Raw genomic sequence first — 16,920 nt, 5'->3', positions numbered from 1 at the left:
TACTCACCTTTGTGTGTAGCACAAAGCATGGCATATAGCACAAGACCAATACATTTTCTGAATGAAAGGATGTATGAATGGTATGGGGTAAACTCAGCTGAACGATCAGCCTTGAGGAGGAGGGATTCGGGCCTCAGCAGGTGCCCCTTCTCCCACCCCGTGTAGACCCTGGTGCCCTCCTGGTGCCCATCCTGGGTCCCTGTTCAACGCAAACTCTCCCATACACCCTCAAGGGAACGCACAAAGGTGCCTACTCACAACGTGACAGACCCACACACAGCCAGGCACACGGATGCACAGACTCACATACAGATAGGCACACAACACACACTCACACTCACATAGACAGAGGTTACTTTAACATATGCAGCGACACCCCTCCTCACACACGCAGAGAAACACGTTATCACTCACACAGATGGGCGTGTTCATTCATAGGGAACCTCCCCCACCCCCATACACATGCAGGCACGCACACAGACACACACAGGCATGCTGTCGTCCACACAGACACACACACACAGAAAGACACCTTCGCGCGGGCCTCACACAGACAGGCACACGCTCATGCACACACACAGGCACACTCGCACGTGCCCCTCCCTCTCACGGACACAGAGAGACCACTGTCACCCCTGCACAGACTCACGCAGGCAGGCTCGTGCACACACTTGCAGACCCACCCACACGCCGGCACGCTCTCACACGCTGCCGGGGCACTCATGGTCAGCTCTGCGGCTGCAGCTGTGACCTCAAGGTCCCTGGGGCCTGTCTGGACTGTGCCTCATCACTTCCTGCTCCAGGGCTTCCAGTTCCAAACTCGAACTCCAGACTCTCTCCTGAGACTGTCTCATCCTCTCTCCAACTCTCTTCTCAACACCATCTCCCCATCTGTCCAGTGTTTCTCACTGCTTCTTCCCCAAGACTTGCTCCTCCTCCCTGTGCGTGGCTCTCTCCCTCTCTAGGTTTGTTCCACCGCTTCCCCCAGATCTGGCCAAAACCATCTATCTTGTCTTTTTCCCCAATCTGTCCTGCCTCCTACCCAGCTCTGTCTTCTTTCTCCCCCCAGACTGGTCACATCTCTTTCCCCGCCCAGTTCTGCCTTGCTACATGCCCTCACCCTGTCCCGGTCCTGTTACTCTGTCCTCTGACTCCATCCTGCTCTCCCCCTCTAGCCCCACATCTGGGCCTCTGGAACCACAGCTGGTTCTCATTAGGAGGGGGAGGGGCGAGACTGTTCATTGGGGCCTGCAATGTGATGTCAACTCCCACCTCCCCGCAGCCTGTGTGTCTACAGGACCTGGGAGCAGGGGGCACATGGGAGAGGAAAGAGGTGGGCTGTGGGGGAGTAGTAGGGGGACCATAAGGGAAGGGGTGCTCCAGAAGGAAGCAGAGGAGTGGCCCGAGGTGCAGAGGGGAAACGGGCTGGGGGAACTGGCACCTCGTAAGCCTCCTCCCTCAACTTCCTGTCCCAGGGCCAGGGAGGGGCAGGGACCAGAAAGACAACAGGGTGAGGAGGGGGCTGCAAAAGGCAGATTGGCTCCGAAGTGGAGGAAGAAGAGGGTAGCCTTGGTGAGCAAAGGGAGGTGGAGATACAGGGCCAGGCGTAAGGGAGAGAGGACGAGAAGTGAGAGTTCTCATGGGGTATGACTGGGAGCAAGGCTGAGGGAGAGTGAGTGTGTGTCAGCAAAGGAAAGAGTGAGTGGAGGTCATCCAGAAAAGGGAGGTAAGCCAGAGACAGGAACAGCTGGACTGCAGAGGTGTGGGGGGGCGTAAATAAAGGCGGGAACTAGGGCTGGGGAGCGGGTGGAAGCAGGGGAAAGAGGAGGGGAGGTGTGAGGAAGGGAGGAGGGAGGAGAAGGCGGACAGGCTGGCTTCCCTGGATGTCCCCGGGACGACCTCATGGATGCGTGGCCAGGGCAGTGCCTGGGCCTGACTCTGTCCCTCCCGAGGACTGGCTCCCATTAGGCACCTCAGGGAGAGGCCAGTGATGGATGTGAGCAGGGAAGGCAGAGGGGAAGTTTCTTTTCTGAGCTGTGAGTGTGCTGGCAATTCGTAGGTGGTACCTTCTTTAATCATTTGTAACAACCGCATGAGGAAGGCGTCCCATCTTCCACTGAGGAAACTGGGGCTCGGAGGCAAACAAATGTCCTGAGTTAACACAGCCTTGATTGGATCGCAGGACTATGAGCTCCACGCTGCCTGAGATTCACAGAGGTGAGAGGAAGAAATTACAGGAGAGCCGAGGGGAGAGACCTAGCAAGACAATGGAGGCCTGGGGAAGAGAATCTATGGTGGGGGGACACCAAGGACCAGGTGTTCGTAGCCCAGGTCCGCAGCAGCAGGACAGAGAGGACGCAGAGGAGAAAGAGGTGAGGAAGGGAAGTTGATAGGATTTGGCCACCGACCCCTCAGGAAGGGTGAGGGAATGCGAGGGCTCTGGACTGACTCCAGGGCTCTGGCCTGATTACTAATGCAGTGCCATGAGGACACCACAGAGGAGAAGCCATTTTTGGGGTGCGTGCTGGGGCCTCCCATGGAGATGTCCCAAACACAGCTGGATTTGCAGGTCTGGAGCTCAGGTGAGAGGTCTGGGTTGGAGAGATGGATTTGGACCCATCAAGGAGTAACGGAGACTCATGGGTGTGGAGACCATCAGCTAGGATGTGTAGAGAGAAAAGATTGTCTGGGACAGAACCCTGGGGGAACAGTCACGTTCAAGGGGCAGACTAAGGAGAGCGTTATTCTTCTTGGAGGAGAAAGAGAAGGAGGCCGTTATCAGAAGTTAAAGGACGGAGCGTTTCAACAAGGATGGAGAGGTTGATAGTGTCCAATGCTGCTGAGAGGTCAAGTAAGATGAAGACTGAGAAGTGGCTATTGGTTTTACCAGTTAGGAGGTCACAGTGATCTTGGGGAGAATTGTTTCAGGAGAGCCCTAAGGGAGCAAGCCTCCTGCAATGGGAAACGATAAAAGAACGAATCAACTAACAACTAGCCACAGAGGAAATGTCAGTATAGGTTCATTTGTCAACACATGTTTACCGCACTCCTAGAAAAGGGAGGTAATGTATCATGGTGAGGTAGGACAGGACAGTGCTGAAGACATGGACTCTGGGGCCAAACCAACTCTGGGATTTCTTCCCAGCTTCTCACTTGCTAGTTGTGTAATCTTGGGTGAGCCACTGAAATGCTCAGTGCTTCCACTTCCTCATTTATAAAATAAGGACAGGGACTTCCCTGGCGGTCCAGTGGTTACGACTTCGCCTTCCAGTGCCGTGGATGTGAGTTCGATCCCTGGTCAGGGAGCTAGGATCCCACATGTCTCGCAGGCAAAAACCCAAAAAACATAAAACATAAGCCATATTGCAACAAATTCAAAGAAGACTTTAAAAAAAATGGTCCACATCAAAAAAAAAAATCTTTAAAAAAAAGTAGGGACAATAAAAATACTACAGTGTATTTGCAGTTAGACTAGTGTATTGCACCCAGTAAGCATTTTATAAGTACACAAACATGAGCTATATTATTATAGTGGTTAAGAAGATGGGCTCTGTCTGACAGACTCAAGTTCAAATTCTGACTCTGCCACTTACAGAGTAATCCTGGAAAAATTGTTTAATCTTTCTAGGCCTAAGTTTCCTCTTTTGTAAAATGGGGATTAAAGTGCCTACTTTATATGGTTGATATGAGAGCTAAATGAAAGAATGACAAAAAGCTCAGCACAGTGGCTGCCACACAGTGAAGGCTCAGTAAATGCTGGCTGCTGTTGTGTGCCAGACACTCACCAGAAGGCTGGGAGAAGTGCTATTCCACAGACAAGGAGACTGAGGCTCAGAGCAGGGAGCAGAGAAGCATCTGGAACACAGCTCTGACAGACTCCAAAGCTAGTGCTTTCTCTTCCACAATATTGCTTCTCTGCTGGAAAGCTTCGAAAGGCCTGATAAAGGGTCATGTAAGTGGCCAGGCAACCGAACAGGGAAGGAGCCTGAGCAGAGCTCTGCATAGGAGAGTAACTCCAGCAGTGTACACAAGGTGGGTCAGAGGAGGAGATCAGTGGTGAGGCAGTTGTGAGTCCAGGTCAGGTGGGCATGGGGTCAGGTGGAGAGAGAGGAAGGGACCAGGAGATGCTTGGAGGTCTCCAGGAGACAAAGGGAAAAACAGGAGAGGTGGGCCCAGGGCACGCGTGTGAAATGATTCATCAATAGATTTATTCAGTAAGAAGCCACTGAAGATGTACCATGTGCCAAACACCATACTAGGCAGGGGAGACATAGCAGTGACCTGGACAGATCGCATCCCTGCCTTCATGATGCTCACAGGTAGGGATGCCTGGGCAGGGATGGGCAGGGCAGGGTGAAGGAGCCATGAGTGGTGGGGTGAGCAGCAAGGACCTGGTCTGAAGATCTGACTGTCACAAGTAGAGTCCAGACGTCAGAGGAGGCCAGTGAGGCTGGAGCTAGCAGAGACGTTGGAGACATAGAGGGAAGAACTAGTTCGGGGAAGCAAGAGATGAAGGAGGAGAGAGTAGTAGAGGGACTGAGATCTTGGAAGTAAAATGAACTAAGTTGAGTTGAGCACTTAATAGTTGTTTAATTTCTCAATCCTTAAAACAACTCTCTTGCCATCACCTCCATATTCAAGTGAGGAAAGTGAAGCCAGAGAAGCTAAGGTGATCCCAGGGGTAAATGGTGTGGCTCGAAGGTGTGAGGTGTAGCCACCCTTCCTCACCAAGCACATGAGAGTGTGTTCTCAGCTCTGAGAGGAAACATCTTAGACAGAAAAATGTAAACAACAGGGCACTCTACTGTGCTAAGCGAACACAGAGGGGCATCCTGACTCAGGCCTGGGGGTTCTAGGTGGACCACTAGGAGGAGATGCCCTTTTACCAGGGGACACAGGAACTGAGAAGCCCCTCCTAAGTGTCAGAGGTTGAAATGCCCAGAAGTCAGAGGATTACTTGGAAACACACACACAGGAGCTGAAGGAAGGGGCAGGCAGCAGGAAACCAGGAAAAAGATGGGATCCGATAGCATGAACCTGTGGGAGGAGCTTTGCTTACAGGTCTTGCTTCTGTTACCACTGACAGGCAGAAGGATCAGAAAGAGGGCACAAGTATCTGGGAACCTGATATGGGGAGAAGCAGGGGCCTGAGTACCAGGAGTGGGGGGGCTCAGAGTGGTGTATGTGAGGGCGGGAGCGTTAGAGGAAGGAGCAGCCTGTGGCAAGGGAAGCGGGCCTGGCAGAATAGCGCAGACGGAGAGGCACTGTAGCCCTGTGGCCTGATGGCATGTCACAGCTTCCTCGTCTTCCACTTCCTCCAAGAACCTCAATACGCACGTGGCCCAATAGATTTGGATCCGCAAATTTCTGGTGTTTGTTAAATATTTGATAGCTGAATGAAAGGGAAATCAAGTATAGATAGGGGAGAGGAAGAGGATTCAGGAAAAGAGAAGCCCAGGTGAATGGGAGAGAAGAGGAGGGAGGAAGGACAACTTGTTGCAGAGGGGAGTGGAAATGTCTCCAGTGGGTAAATGGGCATGTGTGCAAATGTCTCTATTGTGTGGGCAGCTGAGACCAAGGGTCAGTCTTCTGAAGAGTGAATGAGGGTGAGGGAGGTGCTGTGAGGTGCCTCATTCATTCATTCACCTGTTCATCCCAAGCATCTGGGGGACATGAAGATGAATAATATGCAATCTTGCCATTAAGGATGTCCCAGCCTGGGCAGAGAGACAGAAAGGGAAAAGGCAATGACAACAGTGACACAAGAGGATGCTAAGCTTGCCTGGTGGTCAAGAGAGGCAGGATTTGAGACTAGAGCTGAGGATGGGAAGGGGTTAGTTAGGAGACAAAGGGAATAAAGGGCGTTTCAGGCAGAGAGCGGTATGTGCAAAGGGCCAGAAGCATGGAAGAATGCAGTGTCTTTGGGGAACTACAAGGAATTCAATATAGCTGGAACTCGCAATGTGAGGGACCTATGGGAATGGGACAGGCTATGAGGCCGGGGAGGCTGGGGGGAATCAGATTATGACAGATCTCCTAAACCTCCTTAAAGTAGAGATCTCACCCAAGACAGTGGAAGGACACTAAAGAATGCTGAGCACAGATGCCATGGCTGGATTCGTACTTCAGGGAAATCCCTTGTACCATAATGAGAAGACTGGATTGGAAGAGGGAAGAGCAGGTGTCTAGGGAGACAAGTTAGGAGGCTCTTGCAGTAATTCATGTGAAAAGACGGTGAGGTGAAGGCAGTAGCTAAGGCCATGGATAAAAGCGGGTGGGATATCAGAGACAGCTGGAAAGGAAGTAGAACCAACATGTCTCAAAGACTTTCTGGGTTATAGGGCATGTGGAGAAGGGAATGGCTACCGTTAATTTCTGGGCTTGTAGCTTGATAACTGAATGGGGATGGTGGTTTGGGGGAGGAAGGAATGATGAGATCAGGTCTGGACATGTTAACGGGCTTATGGACTCTATAGTAAAGATCAGGAAGGAAGCAGACCTGCGGGTCTGGGGGTCGGAAGAGAGGTCTGGAAGAGGTAGATGTTTGGGAGTCATCAGCTTATACAGATAATCATTAAAGCCCTGGGAATGAATGAGATTGATCAGTCAGAGGGATGATTACAGTGAGGCGATAAGAAGGTCCAAGCCAGAACCCTAATAAACAGTGACATTTAGGGGTCACCCAAAGGAGCCCCCAAAGCAGCCTGAGAAGGAACAGCCAGGAGGTTCTCTGAGAGAGAGATGCACAGGTCCCAGTGTACTCTATCATATCCTTATTGGCCTACCTCCCTTGCTGAGGGTAGGAACAGTGTCGTCTATCATAGCCTTCCCACCACCTGGCAGGGAGCTCATTAAACGTTAATAGAATAAAACGGTGGCTCAGAAGGTATAAGACAAGAATGATTCAAAGAGAAAAAAGTAGTCAACAATGTTGGGCCCTGCCAAGAGGTCAAGCAGTTGAGGACTTTTGAAAAGAGCCCCTAAATTTGGCAGGTGAGAGGTCATGTTCTCTTGGGGAGAGCAGTTACAATGGATGGGCAGGACTAGATGGGAAGTGACGGGGTGGGAACAGCTCTGTGCGGAAGACCCTTTCACAAAATGTGGCAGTGAAGCAAAGGGAGAGAGCCTCTTAGCTAGTCAGGTATTACAGGGTTAAGGAACGTGGAAGAGCCTGGAGGCTCTTCATGTGTTCACAGGAGGAGTGGGTGCAGAGGGAGAAACTGGACACATGGGTAAGACTCAGAGTCAGTTGTTGAGTGAGGTCCCCTCGGAGGCCGAATGGGATGGGATCTACAACAGCTGAGGGAATTCAAACGGGTTGGCCTCAATTTTCCGAGTGGCCAAAAGACCAGGTCTGTCTGTCACGTCTACTCTTCCTTCCTCCCTCTCCTTCAACCTCCACATCCATTCTGTCACTGAGCCCCTCTGACACCCCTGCGTAAAGAACTCTTGAAAGTATCTACTTCCTCGTCCTCTACTGCCACTTCTCCAGTTCAGACCAGCACTATCCCCTCCTGGGTTCCTGCAACAGCCAACTATCCCCTTCTTTTCAGACGCCTGCCTCCAGTCACCACACTGCTGTCAGAGTGGTATTTATAAGACAGATCCGATCATATCACCCCACAGCTTTGATTTGGTGACTTTCAATGACTCTTGGGTTCCGTAAGCTCTCATATGACCTACAAGAACTGCACGACCTAACTAACCCTTCCTCACCTCTCCCAGACCCTCTGACCTGCCCTCATGTCTTGCTTTTCCCCTCAGACATACAATACTTCCTTACATGTGAGCTTTCCATTGCTGCTTTCTTGGCTTGGCATATTTTTCACTCACTCCACCTCAACTCCACCTCTCCTTTGCTTGGTAGACTCCCTATTTACCTATCAAGCTTAAGCTTAAATGTCACTTCCTTCCAAAAGCCTCTTCTGGTCTCCCTGCTATGTGCTACCATGTTACAGTGCTCACCCCACAGCCTGTAAACTCCATAAGGGCAAGGGCCATGTCTATTTTGTTCACCCCTGTAATGCCAGCACCTACCACACTGTCTGGCACAGAGTAGGTGCTTAATAGGTGTTTGCAGAATAAATGATCCAGCGAGTTGACGAATTAATCTGCTGAAAACAATGAGGAATGTAAGGTTAAGCGATGTAAAAAAATAGAAAAAATTTCATCTATTTATTTATTTATGGAGGGTCCAGTTGAGGGTGCAATTTATAGCAGCATGAATTTATAGCCGCATCACTTGGTGTGGTTGAGAAACCATTCCAGCTAGGGTTGAGACTTTATGGGACGGGTGGTCTCAACGACAACAACAAAATGGAACAAAGAGTGGCCAGGGAGTGGGTGGGGTGATCGTCTTGGGCATATAAACTGGAAGGAGAGCACAAAGCCAGAAAGGGGCAGATTAGGACAAAGCGAAGAGGTCAAGGGCAAGGGGTCATTACAAGGTTGAAGCGTAAGTGGAATGGGAGCGGGGGCATCTGGGAGCTGGAAGGACACAGAAGGCTGTGGGCAGAGTGAAATGTAGGAGTTCAGAATTTTAGTGGTGGAGCAGCTGTGCAGAGTGATCCTGGGAGGGGAGAAGGTAACAGGAGCTAAAGAGTTCAAGAAACTGTGAGGCTACACTCGCAGGGACACTTAGAACCATGGCAGGGTGTAGGGTGACGGGAAGACTGATCTAGGTCCCCAAGCTTTCAGGCAACCAGAGGGTAAGCCTGGGAGGTCTATGGGTGAGAAGAAGCTGTAGTGTGAGCATTGTAAGTTAATGGGAGTTTGTTCAGCAGCTGGGACAGCTCAGTCTGTGGTGTGTGCATGACACCTAAAAGTGCGTTTCCTATGGGATGTACAGACAGGTGTTGGTAAGGGAGACTGCAACACAGCCTCCTGTTAGTGTCAGGTCTCTGAGACACCTGCTGTGTACAGGCAGTCCTGAGGAAGCATAGCCTAGATGATAGGCTGGCTGTGACAGAGTCACCCGTGGATGCGTATTGCTGTGGCAGTGTCTATGATAAGGTGCTAGCAGCAACAGTGTCTCCCACGGTTTGTGTTGGCTTTGCTCCTGTGGGAATGTGTTGGCTGCACCATTTCTGCCGTGGGTGTGTGCTGTTCTGAGAGCACCTTCTATAAAAGTGTGTTGGCTGTGACAGTGCTTCCAGGGGGTGTGTGATGGCTGTGAAGGCATCTCTTGTAGATGTGTGCTGCCTGCGATTTTGTCCCCTGTGGGTATTTGAGGAGTTGACATAAGCAACAATATTTTTCTGGCCTATGACCCCGTGGCTGCGGGCCCAGCCCACGCCACACTGAGTTCATTGTACTTCTAGACCTCCATTTCCCCACCCCCTCCACGTGGGACCAGGCCTGCAGTGACCTCCCTCTGTGCCCTGCACCGGATTCCGATCTAGGCATCCTGGACACAAACTCAACACCAGTCTGGGTGACAGACCTCCAATTTAGGCTTTGCCTGTCTCTCCTGTTTCTCTTTATTTCTCCCTCCTCAGTTTCTTTGTCTCTGTCTTAGTTTGTCTCTGTCACACACCCATCCTCCACGTTCTGACACATGGCTCCCATAGAGGCAGGCAACACACACACACACACACACACACACAAACACACACACACTCCCTCACAGGGACTGGCTCACCAGACACACACTCACTATGACCCACACACCACTGGAGTGACACCACATACACAGGGCCAGACATACACACAGAAACACAACTTCCCAGTGACACGCACTGACTCACACTAGGCGATGCACTCGCGCTCACACTCACACTCACACTCACACTCGGAGGAGCACACACACACCCTGCCCACACCCCCGGCACACTCGCGCCGCCACACACCCGACTCGATGACACACGCACACAAAGACCCCCAGGCCCTGCCCCCACGCTCACGTTCACGATCGTCCTCGTCCCGCAGGCCTAGGCCCCCCCTCCCCCATTGTCTCCGGCACAGAACAAAGCCCCCGGCTCCGTCGCCGCCACCGCCGCCCAGGAGAGGCCGGAGGGCCGGCGGACGCGACCAGAGGGGCCGGGCGGCCGCGGGCACTGACCTCCGCGCGGCGCGGGCTCCCTCGCCCGGTCCTGGGGCGCCGTCCGGCGCCGTCAGCCCCCCGGGCAGGGCCCGCCCGCGCGGGGCCTGGGGCCGCGCATCCTCCGCCACCGCTGTCTCCCGGCCCGTGAGCAGCTCCGGGCGGCTGGCCGTCGGTCCGCGCGCCCCCGCCCGTCGATCGGTCCGTCTGCCGCCGCCGCCGCCGCCGCCGGGGCGCCGCCTCCTCCACAGCCGCCCCGCGGAGGATGTGAGATTCGCCGCCACGGCCCCGCGCCCCCTCCTCTCCCCTCCCCCGCCCTCCGCGCGGTAACCCGAGCCCCCGCCCCTCCGCCCGCGAGCCCCCGCCCCCACCCCCACCCGCGCTCCGCGCCGCTGCACCCCCAGCGCCCGCCCGTCGTCCCTCCGCCCCTCGACTTCCCGGCCGCAGTCCCCGGCCGGATCCGGCCCCAGCGCCGCGCGGTCCCCGCGTCCCGGTTCTTTTCCCTTTTCCCGGTCCAAGCGCCCTGTCTCCTCCTCCCATCCCGTTCTCTACATCGTCTCTCCTAGTCCTCTTCTCCTTCTCGTCCTGCTCTTCCGTCTTCTTTCCCACTCCCCATTCCCCCGCCGTCCTCTGTTCTCCCTCACTGTCCTATTCTCCCTCCCAACCCTTTTCTCTCCGTTCCTCTCTCCCTTCTCCCTACTCTCTTCTTCTCGCCCCATCTCCCCATCCTGTCCTTTTCAGCCCCTTGTCCCCATCCCTTCTCGATCCTTTCTCCTCAGCCTCTTCTCCACACCAGTTCTCCCCATGTCCTTTGCCTGCCCTTCTCCCTTCCTTGTCTCCCCACCTTTTCTCGTCACCTCTTTTCCCCCAACCCCTTCTCCTTTTCCCTTTCTCCCTGTCTCCTCCCCATATGTCTTTCCCTCCCAGTTTCCTTCTGTCATCCCTCTTTCCCCATCCTCTTCTTCCATCTTAATCGCTCCATTCTCTCCTCCTAGTCACCTCTGTTTAACCCATGCTCTTTATTCCTTTTCCCTTCTTCATCGCCTAGTTCTCCTTCTCTCACTTCCTATTTCATCCCAAAGTTGAGGCTCCAGATGGAGGGTATTGGAACAAGGAGATTTAGGAGTGGTGCTCCCACTCAGGGTATACTCAGAAAAGGAAAGTGAGATGGAAACTGGGCAGGGAGGTGGGAAAGGGCTTGAGGGGCCAACTGGGAGAGGAAATGGGAAGAAGTAAAACAGATGCAGGCAGACGGTGTTAAAGAACTAGAAGAGTTTTGATTCCTCCTCTTCTGTCCTTCCTTGTGAGTATAGACCGTGGGTTCAAAGGTATCCTGACTTGAGATGTGCAAATGGTACAAAGAAATCAGGAACTTCTGGGGAGAGAGGACACACTTTTAGTTAAAGCAGAAGGGAGTGTGATTTTGAAATAGAAGAGTGAGGAAGAGGCTGGAATCCTTAATAGCATCCAGGTTTCTGGCTTGGGCAGCTGGGTGGAGGGTGGTGACATTCACTGTGTTAGACAAAAGGACCAGGAGTAGCTTTCAGGAGGCTGATTTAGAAAGATGATGGGTTTTGATTTGGGCTGCTGACTTTGAAGTGCTTGTTGGGTAGGTAGGTCTGCAGCTTAGAAGAGCGGTCTGGAATGGACATAAATATTTGGAAGTCATCTGCACATACTGTATAAGCTTGAATATAGGGTGAGGTTTTTGCTGTTTTGTTTTTCCAAAATCATCCCAAGGAAAGAGGGAGTAACCTTGTATTTGAGTCCTTACAAAGTCTCTCATATTACAGGGTTTGCTCTCATTTACTTTATTTTGAACAACAAACCACTGGATAGGGCAGTATGGTATGGTGACTAAGCTTGTGGACTCTGGAGCCAGACTGCCTGGCTTGGGGTCCAGACCCTGCCATTTATAAGCTGTGTGGCTTTTAGAAAGTTACTTAACCTGTCTCTGCCTCAGTTTTCTCATCTATAAAGTGGGGCTAAGGGTTAAATTATTTAATATATATAAAGCATTCATACCTGGCACACAGGCGATGCTCTATAAATACTATTTTTACTGTTTGGGCAAGACCCATTAACCTGAAATGTCCTCAACAATGCTATTTTGGGTGCCTGTATAGGTCACTTGCCACAGAATCCATAGTCACAGCTTTGATAGCTGTTCCTGGTAATACAGTCTCACAACTGCATGTGTTGGATGTTTCTAAATATACTTTATAAAAAGTGCTTTTAAAAGTAATACTGTAGTACTTGGGAGGGGCTTCTAGGCTGCTGGAAATGTTCTCTTTCTTGACCTGAGTGATGTTATATGGATGTTTTACTTTGCAACAATTCATTGAACCAAACACTCATAACTTGGGCCATTTTCTGTATGAATATTATACTTCAGTAAAAAAATTAAGAATTAAAAGTTTTTTTTTTTTTTAATATTTATTTTTTTTTGGGGGGGTACACCAGGTTCAATCATCTGTCTTTATACACATATCCCCGTATTCCCTCCCTTCCTTGACTCCCCCCCCTCGAGTCCCCCCCACCCTCCCTGCCCCAGTCCTCTAAGGCATCTTCCATCCTCGAGTTGGACTCCCTTTGTTATACAACAACTTCCCACTGACTATTTTACAGTTGGTAGTATATATATATCTGTGCTACTCTCTTAAAAGTTATTTTTAAAAGGCAAAACATTAAGTGATTTTTAGAGGTCATGAATATATTCTTGCAGGATGCATGCCAAACACCAACTGCCCTAGTGTGATGCGAATGGGGACCTGTGACTGAGGATAAAGTTTCCAATGACTGCATCACACGTGGATTCAAATTGTGCTGTGTCCTCTCCCAAATTCTCCACTTAGACTGAAGAGAAGGTTATCTGTTCTGGAAAACATGTAAGATGGCTGAAAAAGTGACCCTAATAGTGAGAAAGACACTGCTTTGAAGAATTCATGTTAAAAGTGTACATTAAATTGTTTATTGAATTATGAGAATGGAAAAAAACCAGTATTTATAAATCAATATATTATTTATAAATATTTATATTTCATGATGATATATGAATTTAAATATGTATATGATAAATCTGTTAACTGATAGAAGTAGACTTTGTTGTTTCACCCTCATCCCTGAAGGTATACGTTTTCAGGTTGGTCAAAAAGCTTTTTGGATTTTTTCATTGGGAAAATGAGGAATCACCTTAGGTTTGGGTTGATTTATATGGGAAGTGTGATAAATGACAAATGAAGCTAAGGAAGTAAATAGGATTTCTCAGGGACAGCATGTACACTGGGAAGAGAAGGGGGCTATGACAGACCCTAAAAAACTCCAGCACTTAAAGGTTGAGGAGCGGAGGCACAGCCTTGAAAGGAGAGTGAGAAGCAGTGACCAGAGAAGGAGGAGAAGGGCAGGAGGCACTGCCAATGAAGCCAAGGGAAGCCACGAGGCAGAGAGTGTTCATCAGGGTTGAATGACACAGGAGGCCAGGGAGGCAAGGACTGAAAACTATCCATTGGATTTGACCAGAGGGACACCATTGGTGATCTTGAGGACAAAGGGGTTGGTGGACTGGTAGGGTTGGAAACTAGTCAGCACTCAGTAAAGAAGTTGGGTAAGGGTAGGGGGAACTGAAGACCTGAAGTAGAGCTTGTTCTTAAGGAGGCTTGACTACAGGGAAGGAGAGAGATCTATAGCAGGGATAGGGGACGGGTGTTTTACAGGGCCAGAGAGTTTTTCAAATAGGAGAACCTAAATTTTCTTACTTTCTTCTATTTATTAAAGACATATAAATGGCCAGCTTTATACTTAAGATACATAGTTAGGATATAACTAAGGAGCTCACCGTAAGCTGTGAAGACAGAGTTGCACGTTGGCACTGGGTAGTATAGAGGAAAGCATGGGATTGTGGGCATAGGAAGGATTCTTTTTTTTTTTAAGATTTATTTATTTATTTATTTATTTTTGGCTGCGTTGGATCTTCGTTGCCTTGCGCAGTCTTTCTCTAGTTGTGGCGAGCGGGGGCTACTCCTCGTTGTGGTGCCCATGCTCCTCATTGCAGTGGCTTCTCTTGTTGCAGAGTATGGGCTGTAGGTGTGTGGGCATTGGCAGGAGGATCCTTAACCACTGTGCCACCAGGGAAGTCCCCAATAGTGTCAGATAAATGATGCTGGGAAAACTGAATATCCATGGGCAAAAGAATGAAACCAGACCCTTATCTGGTCAGACCCTTATCTATCTACCATACTCAAAAATCAACTCAAAGTGGATTAGATTTGAACATTAGGATCTGGAACAATAAAACTCCTAGAAGAATTTCAACATAGCAGGTAAGCTGCTTGGCATTGGTCTTGGCAGTGACTTTTTTGGATTTGACACTAAAAGCAAAGGGAACTAAAGCAAAAATTAACAAGTGGGGTCGCTTCAAACTGAGAATCTACTGCATATCAAAGGAGACCATCAACAAAATAAAAAGGCAACCCATGGAAGGGGAGAAAATATTTGCAAACCACATATCAGCTAAGGGGTTAATATCCAAAATATACAAGGAACTCATACAACTCAAGAGTAAAAAAAAACCAAATAACCCAATTTAAAAATAGGCAAAGGATCTTAATAGATCTTTTTCCAAAGAAAATATACAAATGGCTAATAGGCACATGAAAAGGTGCTCAACATCACTAATCATCAGGAAAATGCAAATCAAAACTACAATGAGATATCACCTTATACCTGTTAGGATTGCTGTTATCAAAAAATAAGACATAGGGACTTCCCTGGTGGCTCAGTGGTTAAGAATCTGCCTGCCAATGCAGGGGACATGGGTTCAAGCCCTGATCTGGGAAGATCCCACATGCCGTGGGACTAAGCCCATGCGCCACAACCATTGAGCCTGTGTTCTAGAGCCTGTGAGCCACAACTGTTGCACCTATGTGCCACAACTACTGAAGCCCGTGCTCCTAGAGCCCAGGCTTCACCACAAGAGAAGCCACTGCAATAAGAAGCCCACACACTGCAGCGAAGAGTAGCCCCCGCTCGCCACGACTAGAGAAAGCCTGCATGCGGCAACAAAGACCCAATGCAGCCAAAAATAATAATAAATAAACAAATAAATTTATAAAAAAAGACAAAAAATTCTGGCAAGGATGTGGAGAAACAGTGAACCCTTGGACACTGCTTGTGGCTATGTAAACTGGTACAGCCACTGTGGCAAACATTATGGAGGTTCCTCAAGAAATTAAAAATAGAACTACCATATGATCTAGCAATTCTGCTTCTGGGTATATCCAAAGGAAATGAAATCACTGTCTCAAAGAGATAAGTGCACCTCATGTCCATTGTAGCATTATTCACAGCAGCCAAGACATGGAAACAACCTAAGTGTCCATTGATGGACAAATGAATAAATAATATTCATTTATGCTGAATATAAGAATATAAATATTCCTTCCAGAATAAAGAAAGGATGCTAATGAGATAGGAAGATGAAGAACTACTACTCAGCGAGTGCAGCAAGGAAAGAGAGAAAGGATAGGTAACAGGAGACTGAGAGGAGGGTGAGGTAGGGAAGGACTGAGGAACAGCTGCTGGAAAGTAAGCAGCAGGACCACATTTAACACCGCAGGTAAAGAGCTGATGGAGAGGCAATGGCTAGTGGAGCAAGGTCCCAGAGGAGAGAGGAGGGTCTGAGGAATTAACCATGCCTACAGAAAGGCATTGGTTTTTAACCTAGAGAGGTACCTCTTCTTTCAAGACTGAAAGGGAAGATGAATGAGGATGCAAATAAGTGCATGCATGAGGGTATGATGGCAGTGCAGGAAGAGGGTGGACAGGGTGGGGATTTGAGGCCATCATACCCGGTGATCCCATTCTCTCTGGAGAGGAGTTGGAGTTTGTAAAAAATGGGGCATGAGGGAGCCAGTATGTTAGTGATTTTGAGGAAAGTGTTAAAGGTGTGGAGGCACTGTTAAGAGGAATGATGACTGGTGGCTTTGTAGGCTTGAAGGACCATGGAGTTGAGGATGCTGGTGAGAGAACAAAGGATACAGGCACAGCTACACTAAAGTCTTTGATGAAAAAGAGAGGTCATTTCAGGACAACGCTGAGGAGGGTAGAGGCTTGAATAACAAGATGGTATGATTCTCCAAGGCTCAGCGGGGGGGAGTGTAGAGAAGTACTTGTGTGTGTTGGGGCCTTAGGGAGCCCCGAGAGTGGAGACAACTTCCCTCTCCTCCCTGGACATGTGGAAGAACGTGAAGAAATGATGTACTTAAACAAAGCCAGCTCTCTCAGAGGAAGTGGAGACTCAGAGGTGTGTAATGGGGCTGAGCATTTAGGGGTTTCAGAACAGGAAAGATTGGGAGGAGAGTCCACGATGGAAAGGGCTAAACTCTGGGAAGCAGTGGAAGGGCAAATTAACCAGGGCAAGGAAGGACAGGCGGGTGTGGGGAAGACCAAATGGGAAAGGAAAGATGACCCAAAGGGCCCGACTTGTAAACGAGGATCCTGACTGACAGGATGGGAGACTAACAATTCTCCCTGGCTCTGTTATTCATTTGTTCCTTCCTCGTGTGGGAGGAGGCACTGGGTAGCATCAGTGCTTGGTTGCAGACTGCTCTGAGACTGTGTCCCCATTCAAATGCTGATGAGAGGCCACAGTCGTTAGCGCTCTTCAGTAGAGCCCAGCCCTGGAGAAAGTGAGCAGGAGTATTAAAAAAATGGCCGGAGTCCAGCACTGCTTGAGTTGGGTTCTTCCTTGGGCAAGTATGTTTTCCAGGCTCTGAAGGATTTCAATTCCCTGTAGAAACTCTAGGGAAGAAAAAAGGAGACTCGATTCTATCCCACAGAGCAGGAGTCAGAGAAGGCAGAAGCAGATGGAATCTAGAACACAG

The 16,920-nt window shown here is 49.8% G+C and overlaps 1 protein-coding gene across 1 annotated transcript in view; it reads right to left on the bottom strand.

The window, feature by feature from the left end:
* The window catches only part of DCHS1 (dachsous cadherin-related 1), a 35,202-nt gene extending 24,951 nt beyond the window's left edge, over positions 1-10,251 (bottom strand). Inside the window, exon 1 of the mRNA XM_057695496.1 lies at positions 10,061-10,251. The gene's annotated coding sequence lies outside the window, so the exon portion shown is untranslated. The remainder of the gene's footprint in view (positions 1-10,060) is intronic.
* Positions 10,252-16,920: the final 6,669 nt, after the last annotated feature.

Source organism: Hippopotamus amphibius, chromosome 9 (assembly GCF_030028045.1).
Source record: "Hippopotamus amphibius kiboko isolate mHipAmp2 chromosome 9, mHipAmp2.hap2, whole genome shotgun sequence".
Classification (NCBI taxonomy): Eukaryota; Metazoa; Chordata; class Mammalia; order Artiodactyla; family Hippopotamidae; genus Hippopotamus; species Hippopotamus amphibius.
This window is presented reverse-complemented; position numbering and strand designations above follow the sequence as displayed.